Here is an 11,257-nt window from a genome sequence, read left to right on the forward strand (position 1 = left end):
TTTGACATCATCAGACAACTAGTTGGCATCTTTTCCAATATTCAGTTTGCCTTTAGATAAGCCGAGTTCTTCCTTGGCAATGCTGGTTGTGGAGATCGTTCCATGTTGTGTCAGTGTCTTGGGTCATGATGAAGTCAGTGAAATAATCTTTGACTCTTTTTGTGGCCTGATTACCTTCTGATGTTTTCAAGTCGTACCATTTAATTTGAGGACAGGGTTTAGCTTTGCATTTTGTGTTCCATATGGGCATTCAGAGACAGGCCATGAGGATTTAATTTTGGCTTGTCAGAGGCTCTCCTGGGATGACTTTACATTTCTTAAACAGCATGCACATTGAAGAATCATACAGGAAAAATTCTATCTGAGACTGTGCTTTTCCACTCCTGTAAGTGATTAGGTATTCGCTCTTTTTCTGGAAAAAAATGTTGACTATTGGCATGTCATGATTAACAGTAAGTTCTAAAATATCCTTTCCCTGATCGTTTAGGGTGCTGAATCCAAAGTTCCCATGGATATGTATGTCCATTTAGATCTCCTGCAATTACTTTACTTTCTGTGTTATGGCTGCCCAAAAGCACATCACGTAAGTTCTCCCAAAAAGACTCCTTCTCCTCCCTATTGCAACCTGTCTGGGGCGCATATACAGAGATAATGATAATAGGAGTTTGATTATCTAATGCTAGTTTTAGGTATATTATTCTCTCATTTGTTCTATTTACTTAAATAACTTGCTGTTTGAGGTGTTTGCCAAGAATTATACTCACACCATTTCTTGATGTTGATGAGCCATTGTACAGGAGTTGGTAGTCTAATTGATATCCCTAGATTTAGCACCTTTCCATTTAATTTCTTGGATGGAGCATATGTTTATACTGCTCCTATTTAAGATCTCAATCAATTCTTGACTGCGTCCAGTCAGTGAGCCAATGTTCCACATCACTATATGCATATTGATAGCGTTGCGTCTAGATACATTACATAGGGGGTACACCCTAGTATATATCGCATGCTTCGTTTGGGAACTCTGACTGTTGCTTCTTGGGGATGCCCTAGTATTTATCGCTTCACTATTTTGGTACACTTTCATATTGTATCAACAGAGTTTGACATTTTATAGTCGGTTGCCACCTGGCACCAAGACCGTAACCTTACACAAAGGTTAGGTCGCTGCTGTTGATCTTCTTGAGATTCTTTCGCTGCCGATCCTTCTGTTCGTTCCAGCCTGAACGCACAGCACACCTACAGCACCAACTGGAATTAAATTTTTTAGATGAATAGCAGCAATGCAAGGAATAAAAAAAATCTCTACTCTGAATATGTCGAAGAAGCCCGAAGATGGAGTTTGATACGAAGTGTCTTTCTCCGGCCTGTTTGATCCACAGGAGGATTTTATTTCCCTCCAGCCCTCCAGTCATCTCTTACATGATGACTGGTAAGCGCCGCCTATCCACTACCTGGGGACGGGTTCTCTAGGGATACAGGCTCCCCTGAGAACATATAATACCATAAAATTGAAATAAACATAAAAATATCGTATTAAAAAACTGATAAATATTTTTTGTCTATCAATAGTGTTTTTATAATAAAGTAATTTTTGTACCAATTTTCATTAACGAATTTACTTGAAATGTATAACTTAATAAGAAGACTAACATTAACTAATTATTGTTAATTAACTTTCTACTAGAATAACTGATAAAAACAAAACACAGCAGACATTAAAGATATAATAATTAAGTGACATTTGTATGGAATGAATTTTAACATTCCTAATTATAGAAAAGGAAATTACCAAAATAGCAAACTCATTTAAAATCGTTAATTACTATAATTACCAAAATTTTGAAAAACTTTGAGATGACATTACAAAAAAAATCTTTCTTTCAAAAAATAAAATATATCCATAAAAAATTAGTTATTAAAACAGGTGGCTGAAGAGTTAGGGTGAAACCAATTAGGTAATACTTTAATATATTTACTAATACTGAGAAAAACTTAACAAACTGTTTAACCAGTAGTGGGTTATGTCATGTGATTAAGAAGCAAAATCTTTAAAAAAATTATGATAGTAACAAATATTACTATCTATTTGAATAAAAATATTAAAGAGTAGATAATAAGGAAACAGGAATCAATGGCTTGAACATCAAAAGGCCTCTTCACCTTCATACTTTAAGGTTTAAAAGTGGTAAAAAAAAGGGTTTATGAGATAAACATGCAACACTGAAACTGTATAAGCTACACTAGTATACATTGTTTAAAATTTTAGACAACTTGAGTAAGATTTAAATCAAGTTCAAGACCATAGGAGTTGCAATGATTAAAACAAAGTATAAATTAATTTAAAAAACTGTTCAAATTAAAATGTTCTGTATCTCAATTGTTAACTGTTTTAAAAGAAAAAAGACTTTACAGGAGATCCTAGTTAAGCAAATGATTCAATGCAAAAGAAATTGTAAAACAATGTTCTAAGGTTTTGTGGCCAAGGTCACATATTTAGAACATATATTTCTAAAAAACAGATGCAAGTATATCTCAATTAAATAAAAATAAATGCTAACAAATGAAAAACAATTTACAAAATGTTTACATTAAAATTTAATTAAAAATTAACGTTAAAATAAAAAATTTCGGTTTAGAACAAAAAAAACAGCTTCTCTTTTTATCTCCAAAACTTAGCCATTAAACATTTCGTTTTTTATTAATTTTATTTTGGTATGAAGCAATTCAGTATTTCCAAAGTTGTGGTGCCCTAGGCCATCACTTAATTTGTTTAAATATATTGAGTGGGCTTTGTACTGCAAGAATACACAACAATGTGTAATTTTTCAAGGATTTTCCTGAAATTTTCACTAAATGTTTTACAAGTCATCTCACAGATGAATGCAACTCCAAAGATCAATGAATTATTGAGTTCCTACTCTGGGTGTTTGAGGCAGGTGCTGAGTAAGATCTGACTGGTGGGCTGAGATGGAGAGGCCCATTAGGGTATAGTACACTCCCCTGGGCTATACTTAACTGCAGGATCCAGCCCAGGGGAGAAGGTGAAAAGGAAAAAAAATTATTGTGTTTTGGTAGTTTACCTGCAGCATTCTCATTTGCTGTATAGATTTTCCCTATACCATAGAGGTGTTTAGAAAATGTGTTAAAATATGTATTAAATGAATATAATTTCAAAAAAATTATAAAATATATAACACTATAACAGTAAGTTTACATAGTTATATTTTTTCTTAAATTATAAAAAAAACATTCTACTCAAAATTAAAAAAAAACTCAATTTTTTGTTTATAGAGTATTTTTAAAAGAAATATTATAAAACTAAAAACTGCATCTCCAGGAAACAAAGGTACACATTTCAATCTATTATAACCTAGTTCAAAGTGTAACAATCCAAGATTGTGTAAATTTGAAATTAACAATAGATTATCATTACTTTCATTATGAAAAAAGTAGTCAGAAAATACTGCCTATAAGAAAACAGTGAGAAACCAGCATCTTTGTAAAAATAAATTAAGTGATGTCAAGAAGCAACATAATTGACTATTAATGAGTCATGAGCTAAGTGTGAATGGATATTACCCTTTAAACCTAAGTTACCGCTAATTTCACAGAAATTTGCATGAGAATATTCCTAATATCAGTTAATAATATAAGATATTATTAGTTAATAAAATAATTTTATTAGTTCACCAATTTTTTGTCTTTTATTAATTTACTGTGGTAAACTAATAACATTTAAATTAAACCATTTTGAATACAAACCTGTGCAAGTCATTTAACTTTTTCAGTTACTTTTCTTGTTCACTTTATTTTCTATCATTACTTCCCTTGGATCGAGCTCATCCTGAAAAAAAAGTTCATTCCCATCATCAACAACTATAACTGAACGGTTAGCCTATACATGATTATTAACCATGTAAATACCATAATCGTAAAATCTTAGTAAGAGACTATAATTTTTATCTAGAACTAATATAACTTTAAATGGCAACAATGAGCTCGTTAACTAATTTCAAAGCGTATTAATTATGAAATATATAGATTCAATAAATTCATATTTAAATTTACAAAAATAACTTGCATCTGAATCACTGTCATCAGATTTCTTTTCTTCAGTTGGGTCAGATCAAATGAAAAACTTAATGCAGCAACCATTACCTAAAATAATATAATACAAACTTCAAAACAATAATATTAACATTTTTACTTTCCTAGCCATAAAATTATACTGTAATGCTCTACAGCATACTGAAAAAATAAAAACATTTGGATGTTTAGCTAAACTTTACATGAAGGTTTTTTGCAGATCTTGGCATTTAGCCTCTTTTAACTAAACAACGTAATTTTTTCATTAATAAATAGTGAAAGAATGTATCTACATAGACCTATTCTTTGCTTGATATATCCAAACTAGATGGTGAACCAATCTGGAAAAAATTTGGCACGATGATTTCTGTTCTGTGTACAACACATAAATGCCATTTATTTTGGTAATAACTGGTCAAGAGGTCAGGGAAATACAAACTTTATGGTTCTCATATTTCAAAACTTTACTCAAATATTAGGTACATTTTTCACATAATTTAATGTCCCTTAGGTAGTTAAGATATTGTGTGATAATGTTCAAATAGTCTTATTATAATCAATATTATATATTATATAATTATTATTATTATTATTATTATTATTATTATTATATATATATATATATATAATTATTGTTATAAAGTCTTATTCAAATAACCAAATATAAATCTGTGAGTGGGGGTAGAAAAGCACTTGTTTATTTTTTTAAATTCATTTTAATAAATCCAGTTCACAACTGATAATTAATTTAATAAATTATACCCAACCATACACAGATGCAATATGAGCAATTCTAAATGGACTGCCTGCACACATATCATATTTGTGCATAGTTTTATATATTGTAGATCGTATTGACTTTGCATGTATTCGTTTGTGTTTGGTTTTTGTTTTTCATTTTATCAAGATGGATGATGACCTCCAGTTAGTGATTTTCTAAAGATGGAACAAAGTTCTGAAATGCGTTAAAAGTAAATAGATACCGCATAGAAAGTTCACATAGACGGATGTAATTAACATCGAAAAATCGGAAATCGAAAAAATAGGTCCCAGAACTGTATATCTCTTAGTTTCTAAGATATTCTATGTAAAACACCAAAAATAGGGTCAAAAACAATTTTTTTACGTTTTACGTACAATAACGTTGTTAAATTGGCGATAAATCATACATTTTTTTAACATAAATTGTAGAGAATTTAATTATAAGATTGATATAAATAATGTCAACAGAAAACAAAAAAAATTTTAAACATTTTCGCCCAACATCAGCATTGAGTGTTATAAAGAGATTTTAACTACTACGGTGAGTGATATGTCTACACGTCGACCGGTGCTGGTGGTAGGCGATTTTAATGCCCAGTCGACCGAGTGAGGATCTACCAGGACAAACGCAAGAGGTTCGGTGCTTATGGATATGACTGCGGCACTGGATTTAGTAGTGCTAAATGTTGGCGATGCATATACGTTTCGGATAGGGCCCTCGGGCTCTATAATCGACGTGACTTTTGTTTCCCCCGAGTTTGGTGCCCGCATTGCAGACAGGAGAGTGTGGGAAGGTTACACTGCAGCTATCATCAAGAGAATTTGACGACGATTGCTGGCACCGGAGCTGGTATCGATGGACCACCTATATTCACGTGCTGGAGCACCAAGGACTTCGACCCTGGTGTTTTTACCGAACGGCTTGAGTTGTAGTACGTCGGGTCTCCACGGCGGAGGGGAAGGCCCCATGTCTCACCGATTCTCTTTAAGAAGCCTGCGAAGTCCTCCCACGTAAGTAGGTCTGCATATGCGGTTCTAGTGAAGAAAGCAGTAAGCTACAGTTATGAGGTGTCCGCAAGAAGTGCCTCACATAGTTGACCCCTCGGAGGACGAATTACTTCCTGAGGTGAGAAACGCGGCTGGAACTACACCGCTGTTTACCGATGCAGAACTGGAGGCGACGATCACACGAACACCGTAAATATTTCTTACCTTGTTCGGCGCATCTAATAACCCATGAGTATTTTATTTATTGCAATCGTTTATTGTTACGTTGTTGAAATTGACAACTGTCCATTAAAAGTAAAGTTCACTAATATTGTTGATTAAATTTTTATGATAATAAATAAATAAATAATAAAGATCGTAGCTCTGCTTAACTTAGTCAAAAAGGTAACCTTTAATAATTATTTCCATTCTTGTTAACCGCTTTACAATGTTACTGTTTACTTTTTTAATCGCATTTTATTAAACAATTCAAATAGAATATACATATTTATTCTGGAATAATTCTTAAAATAAGTGATTAAAATTATTAGAACGCAACTTAATTATTAGTTTTTTACATTGACATTTATACGTTTTAATTTTTAGTGTATTAGGAACCCCAGGTTTTCTGATACATCACATGTTTGACCTATTGCTACATGCAATTATATTGAAATTATTGATGTAATTGTTGTATTATCTATGTAACTGTTATACAAATAAAAAACAATGCACTAGGCCTATAGGGGAAAGCACTATAAAAAAACAACATGCCACTTGCTGCCTCTAAGGTGGTGTGAAATCGACAAACAAATTTTTCTGTTACTTATTAAGCTATAAAGAAGTTTAAAAGTGTAACCGTATGTGCACCATAAGTATATGCTTAACTGTTGATGATAAAAACTTTTGTGTATATCATGGGCTGTCCTATCTAATCAATTATAAATTTTCAACATCTTATACTTATGCTCCATAATATGAAGTTAGAATAATTCAAAAATGTTTTACTCCATTTTGAAGGATATTTTAAAAAATATTCAGCAAAATTATATAAGTAAAACTTGGTTTGGCTTAAATTATTTTATATTTTGTATAAAATCATTATCGATTGGGTTTATAATTCCAATATTTATCATAAAATCTATTTGTTAGAAACAATATTTATTAATGCATTTAATTATATTCGAGTGAAATTTGTATTGTAAAAAAATCGGAGGCAAGTCCACCAACATACCAAGTGAATATTTGTGTTTATTTAACTCTATATATATATATATATATATATATATATATATATGCATAAGAACTGATTTTGTGTATGTTATAAATCAAAGCCTTTTACATTCATTTAAAAATAAAATATTTTCATAAAATAGAACTTCTTAAAGGAAATGTAACTTATATACATACATACATACATTATATATATATATATATATATAATTTAAATTCTTTTCTCAGTATGAAAAATATGTTAGTAGGAGAGAATGGATATACTGCATCAAAATCCAAGATTTCACTTACAAAATTTCACATCAAAATCTTTTCACTTACCTAAGGGTAAGTGAAAAGATCTTTCACAAAGGTAAAAGTATACGTGATGGCAAGAAGGATCCTAGTGAACTAATTAAATACTTTGTGGGAGAGTATTATCATATGAACTTATATCAGCTACTCAAAATGGGAAAGAAACTGAAATAGTTTTGAAATACGGTTGTGGAGAAGAATAAAAAAAAACATAAAAAATTATAAATTAATAACAAGAATAGGAGACAGAAGAGTCTGATGGAGAAAATAAGGAAGAGGACACTTCTTTGTTGGGACTTAAGCTGGAAACTCACATCATAGAGGGAAATGTGAAAAGAAGAGGAAGAAGAAGCACAAGGATGCTAATACAGTAGAATAGGAAGAAGATAAGCAATTAGGTAATAAAAGAAAATGTTCAGGAATAAAAAAAGGAGGACATTCAATTGAAATCCATTGGCGAATAAGAAGAATAAGTATATATATTCAATGAATGTAAGCGAATAACAAGTGAAATTAATAGAATGCAACATTTTCTACAGTTAACATATTTCATTCATTCATTGTATTTTGCCAAAGGTCAGTTCCAAGAAAGCCTCATGATCTAGGCTCGCATAGGGTGCTTGCACCTAGCCTCATATGCAGTCTTAACAGATATTTATTATTCATTCAAATTATTAGTATAATTAAAACCCATCTCACAGTTCATTTAAATGGTTTCAATAATGTATTTGTTCTTCAATCTTATCAGGTCATCCCCATGGAGGGTTAGGTTAGGTTAGGGTAAGAGGAGTGCGGTAATAGAAATAATATTTATTCTCCCACCCACACATCATAGCAGATGACAACAATCAGCTGATGTGCTACCAACTCGGCTAACACAATTTTTTTATTGTTGGGGTTATTCATACAAAAAATGATTTTTGGTGACCCTGAAATTTTTTCTTGCCCCTGCAAATTTTTTTTTAAAAAGAGCATACAACCTCGCTCGGGTGTGGCACTTTGCATGCATATAGCAGTAACGAACTGGCTGGTAGGCATGCTCAGGTTCAAAGTATTAAGATAATTTATATTTAATGTTAGACAGTACAAGTCATGCACAAACTCCTGGTGCGTAGATCTCGACCAACACCTCATCCTCCAATCGCCGCCTATGGGCCACGACAACCAGAGTCATCCTCGGGATTTGTCTATATTTTATTTAAAGACACACATACTTAAATTATTTGTATATTTATTTTCACACAAGTTTTTTAGAGTAGAAGATATAACTTGTGCGAAGCATGTTTAGTTAGATTGTACAGTTTAGGAATCCATTTGAATTTTTTAATCGGACATATTGTTCCCCAGATATACAGAATTATAAATTTTATGACCTGTGCGAAGTGCGATTAGTTTTCTAACTTTTTAGAATTTGGCACAAATGGTTCCTAGCCATAAACGGGGTGCTATATAACCTGTAGTATTATTTTTCAGTCAAAAATACCCTAGGACGCATGTTTTTCGAGATATTTGCAATTTTTTAAATAATTTAATTGTTTGTGCTTCTGTCTCCATAGCCTCGTACGGGATACTCACCTTACATCATCAAGCCTCGCATGGATTGCTCACTTATTACACTAGTCTAGCCTTACACATGCCGCACCTTGCTCAGAAGCGTCGAATGACCTTGAACATGTCCTTAAACTGACTAATAACACTACTGGTTTTCACATCAGATTTTTTTGTCCATGGGGTTGCATATCTATTCATTTAAATGTGATTATTTCAAACTGAATATTGTTCAGAATGATTCATTGATGTTTAATTAATGTACTATTGGGGGCCACACAACCTTCAGTATAATCAAACTCTTATCGTTAAGATAGTGATCCTATCTTAACGTATTTACTATAATCTTGAAAGTAATGTTATAGTGTGTGTAAAATCTAAAGGCAGGTCCCCCTACAAGCTGCCTCTACATCACTTCAACAACCAGGCTGTGGAAAACATGCAACTGGTTGCAACAAAAGTAAGACCTCAAAATGATACAGACTTGTATTTATTATTTTTTATCTTCTTATAACTGTTTATTCTACCATATTCATTTATTTCTGTTAAATAACTAAAATTTGTTGTTAAATGATTTATTTATTCTACTGTATTTATTTATTTGAGCTACTATATAAATTATTTTGTATGAAATCATTTTGTTATAAGTTTATAAAATATAGTACGAAATATTTAAATTAATATAATTTAAAGTTTATTATAGTACAAATCTCTGTAGTATTATAATTTTTTTAATAATAAATTTAACAATGATTACAATTATACTACTTTTACTCACATTTATTTAAATATTTATTTATTAATGTATTATTTTGTACAACTTAATATTTTTATTTTGTACTTTTGTAGACCTCTACTAAGCTCAAAAGAATGTTAGTTATTGGTGCGTACACACTATTTACAAATAATTTTCATAAATAACTATGCCAAGTCAAAGAAAATCATTATAGCCTATAATAAATAAACAATTCATTTCATATAATTTTGTATTAAGTCACTGTTAATTTTTATTTATAGCAAAAGCTTAGTTTAACGTATATAAAGAAAACTTATACTTTCAAGAAATAAATAAATTACTTCATACACATCTTGAACAAAATAATAATTTTATTTCTAATAAAAAATTACCGTAACATATTTCGTTACCACAATAACGACATAATTCAAGTCAGTACAAATTAAATGATGTAACTATTGAAATACACTACTTTGGCTGCTGGTGTGAGAAGTCACCGAGTGAAGTTAAGAGCAGCGGAGGGGATGTTGTCATAGTGTACCACTGACCTGCCTTTTTAAATTCCCAAAACAATGAAGTTATAATCAATTACAATAAGCAGAGGTTAAATCAATAAGGTTTAACCTCTGAATACATGAGTATAATCGATTAATTGTGTTTAAAAGTTTTATATAATTTATTTAATTCAAGATAAAATTTGATTACATTTTATGTAATTTAGCGTGTTATGAAATTTTATGTTCATACATTTAAAAATTGTGACCAGCTTAATTCTTCACTCCAAATCTTAACAAGCAATTGTTTATTAAGCTAAAATTTTAAGTGCTAATAATCTTAGTCCAAAAATATGCTCAAAATAATTATATATCAGTTTTAATCTCCTCCTTTAAGTGAAAATATTAGTCGGTACCAATCAAATAGTTGATGCTCCTCAAATAACACTATATCATTAATTTTTTTTTTTTATTATTAAAGATAAGATTATTATTTATAAGAAAATACAAAATAAAAATGTCAAAGAAATTTCAAACATTTCATTTTTCTCTTATGCAAATGAATCATTACCTAAACAATGGCACAGAATAATGTTCGACATGCCTCCATCTCCATCAATGCAGCCTGTCTAACCACAGAAGTCCAAATATTCTATTTTTTAACAATTAATTATCTTAGCTCTCAATTTACTCATTGTGCTTATTGATGCGGCATACATTAACATCTCAAATTATTCTACAAATAAAAATCCACCTTTTTTAAATTTAATGAATGGGAAAGCGACACAACAGTTGGATCACCAAACTGAACCCGATGTTCAAGAAAGCAATTTTTCAGGAACTGCCAATCATTAACAGAAAAAATGTGCAGAAGTACAATCGTATATGAACCACTTTCATTGTACATATGCTACAGGAATAATTTCCAAAATATCAAGAAATATGCAGGTGATAAATTAATACTATTCTCTGATCAACCTGTTATACAAAAAGTAAAAATCAAGTAGTATCAAAAACTAAAACTAATATCTTCTATTTGAGGTATTCTTTTATTTTTCAATGGGATCCACATAAGTGTTTCGTTAAGCATATTTTTAAGCTGGCAATGTTCTTG

Source organism: Lycorma delicatula, chromosome 7 (genome assembly GCF_047948215.1).
Source record: "Lycorma delicatula isolate Av1 chromosome 7, ASM4794821v1, whole genome shotgun sequence".
Lineage (NCBI taxonomy): Eukaryota > Metazoa > Arthropoda > Insecta > Hemiptera > Fulgoridae > Lycorma > Lycorma delicatula.